Source organism: Mandrillus leucophaeus, unplaced genomic scaffold, assembly GCF_000951045.1.
Source record: "Mandrillus leucophaeus isolate KB7577 unplaced genomic scaffold, Mleu.le_1.0 Scaffold863, whole genome shotgun sequence".
NCBI lineage: Eukaryota > Metazoa > Chordata > Mammalia > Primates > Cercopithecidae > Mandrillus > Mandrillus leucophaeus.
This window is the reverse complement of record NW_012109397.1, coordinates 547,899-550,875: the sequence shown is the minus strand read 5'-3', so window position 1 is coordinate 550,875 and position 2,977 is coordinate 547,899. Positions and strand designations below refer to the sequence as shown.

General features: G+C 42.3%; 1 protein-coding gene across 10 annotated transcripts in view; it reads left to right on the top strand.

Annotated features, from left to right (window-relative positions):
- CACNB2 (calcium channel, voltage-dependent, beta 2 subunit) overlaps nucleotides 1-2,977 on the top strand; it is a 449,623-nt gene that overhangs the window by 278,946 nt on the left and 167,700 nt on the right. The gene's annotated exons all lie outside the window — the stretch shown is intronic.

Below are 2,977 nucleotides of genomic sequence, written 5' to 3'. Positions count from 1 at the left end.
GAAAACGTGTAGACTTTTCTCCATGCAATCCTCATACAATCTTGATCTTATATTAATTAGCACATTTCTCCTGTGTGAGGAAATCTGTAATGCCCTTCGTCTGTGGTAGGCTGCCTTGCTTTGAAAGCACCCCCAGGAGCCCTTCTGAAGAATGACAGCAGCAGGTGTTCTGAGAGAAAGAAGTGAGATGGACAGAGCTGTGAATACTAACTGCAGAGACCAAATCTCCAGACACAGTGCCAGCTGGGGAAATTCTACTGCTGGCTGCCATTCCTTGGTTCTGTTGTCAGTAATGGCAGGTCACAAGTCCCGCCTCTCCTACCTCATAGATGGTTCATTTTGGCCTGGCACGGTGGTTCATGCCTATAATCCCAGCACTTTGGGAGGCTAAGGCAGGTGGATCATGAGGTCAGGAGTTCAAGACCAGCCTGGCCAATATGGTGAAACCCCATCTCTACTAAAAATACAAAAATTAGCCAGGCGTGGTGGCTTGCACCTGTAGTCCCAGCTACTCGGGAGGCTGAGGCAGGAGAATCACTTGAACCTGGGAGGTGGAGGTTGCAGTGAGCCAAGATCAGGCCACTGCACTCCAGCCTGGGCAACAAGAGTGAGACTCCAAAAAAAAAAAAAAAAAAAGGTTCATTTTAATGTAACTTAATTGACTGATTGACTGTAGAGTTTGGAATGTGAAGGGATAGGATTGTATTAACGAGTGTTGTGTTCGAATATTACATCATGCTATACCCACAGAAACAGGTCCTAAGAAATGTATTCTCTAACAATGCACATTCATGATGTGGCTCATCCGGGGCTCCGAAATCCTGCTGGCCATAGCAGGTAGGGTACACTTATCTCTGGCATTGCTTGGGATATCGTATGGATGTGTTCTTTTACTTGGTTCTTGATGAAAGCACAAAAGCATAACTTGAAAAGGATTGAACTTACATTAGAATGAGACTTTTATGTGTTTTTATAATATCGTCATCTTAAGCAAAATTAAATATGTTATAAATGGTACACAGTGGACCACTGATGTTCGTGTGTGTTTTTCAAGTCACCAAAGAATGCTAAAAATTAATCTTAAACATAGCAAAATTACAGCAACAATAATAATAAAATATACTTGCTCAGTCTGGATCTTGTGTCCTCCAGCATTGTCTGAAATTTTCCAGATTTTTCAGGAGGGCTGTCTCTTCTGATAATCTCTATGAATGTATATCATTCCAGAACTGCATTTTTCTCTGCTTTGACAGTTGTATCTTTCTCTGTATTGAGTATCCTTTGGTGAGTTTACTCAGTGCCTCTTTTTAAAAACATTTTTACTTTCATTTCAAGTTCCTGGGTACATGTGCAGGTTGTGCAGGTTTGTTATGTAAGTAATTGTACCATGGTGGTTTGCTGCACCTATCAACCCATCACCTAGTTATTAAGCCCAGTATACATTAGCTATTTTTCCTAATCCTCTCCCTCTCCCTTCCACACCCACCAACAGGCCCCAGTGTGTGTTGTTCCCCTTCCTGTATCCGTGTGTTCTTATTGTTTGGCTCCCACTTATGAGTGAGAATATGCGGCGTTTGGTTTTCTGTTCCTATGTTAGTTTGCTGAGGATGATGGCTTCCAGCTCCATCCATGTCCCTGCAAAGGACATGATGTCATTCCTTTTTATGGATGCATAGCATTCCGTGGTATGTATGTACCACCTTTTCTTTATCCAGTCCATCATTCGTGGACATTTGGGTTGATTCCATGGATTTCCTATTGTGAATAGTGTTGCAACGAACATATGTGTGCATGTGTCTTTGTAATAGAATGATTTATATTCCTTTGGGTATATACCCAGTAATGGAATTGCTGGGTTAAATGGTATTTCTGGTTCTAGATCTTTAAGGAATTGCCACAAGCTTGGTGTCTTTTCTGTGTTTTCCTAGCCCACAGGATGGCACGGGTGCTGTTTCACTCATGATGGCATTCCCTATTGGTAGGAAATATGCGTGTTATATTATATGCTACAAAATCCATAGAACACTCACCGAAGACACGAAAGTTGTCTTTTTACCTGCTTAACAGCTGGTATCATCCAAGGTTTGATATGACAGACACATACTTTATTCCATTAGCTACAAATATTTATTCTGGTGCAAGACATGTTTAAAGGCATAGACAAAGGCCACATTATACAGGTGAGGAGCTTGGATTTTATTTTAAGTGGAATAGAAAGAAATTGAAGTCTTTTAGACAGAGGAATGAAATGATCTGCTGTATGTTTGACGATGAACCTGGCCACTGGAATATAGAGGGGCTAGAGGAAGCGGGTATAAGCAGAGAGACTAATTACAAAGGCACTGTAAGAATCTTCACAGTAGAGATGAGTGACTTGACTAGGGTTGTGGTAGTGGAGTAGAAAGAGTGAGCCTTGACATTTTCATAGAGTTGAATAACAGAGCAACATCATCTTCATGTGCCAGGCCTATGCTAGGTCTTGGGGATTCAACAGTGACAGAAGCAACACAAATCCCTGCCTTCATGAAGCTTTCATATTAGCAGCAAGAATTAAACCATAAATAAATACATAAGTACATATATGGTGCACCAGAAGGTTGGGAAGATATTAAGCAGAGAAGAGGAATACAGAGTAGCTGATAGAGTGCCATTTTTGTTGTTGTTGTTGTTGTTGTTGTTGCTGTTGTTGTTTTTGAAACACAGTCTTGTTCTATTGCCCAGGCTGGAATGCAGTGGTGCAATCTCGACTCACTACAACCTCTGCCTCCTGGGTTCAAGCAATTCTCCCACCTCAACCTCCCAAGTGGCTGGGATTACAGGCGTGCGCCACCACGCCCGGCTAATTTTTGTATTTTTAGTAGAGACGGGGTTTCCCCATGTTGGTCAAGCTGGTCTCGAACTCCTGACCTCAGGTGATCCACCCATCTTGGTCTCCCAAAGTGCTGGAATTACAGGTGTGAGCCACCATGCCCAGCCA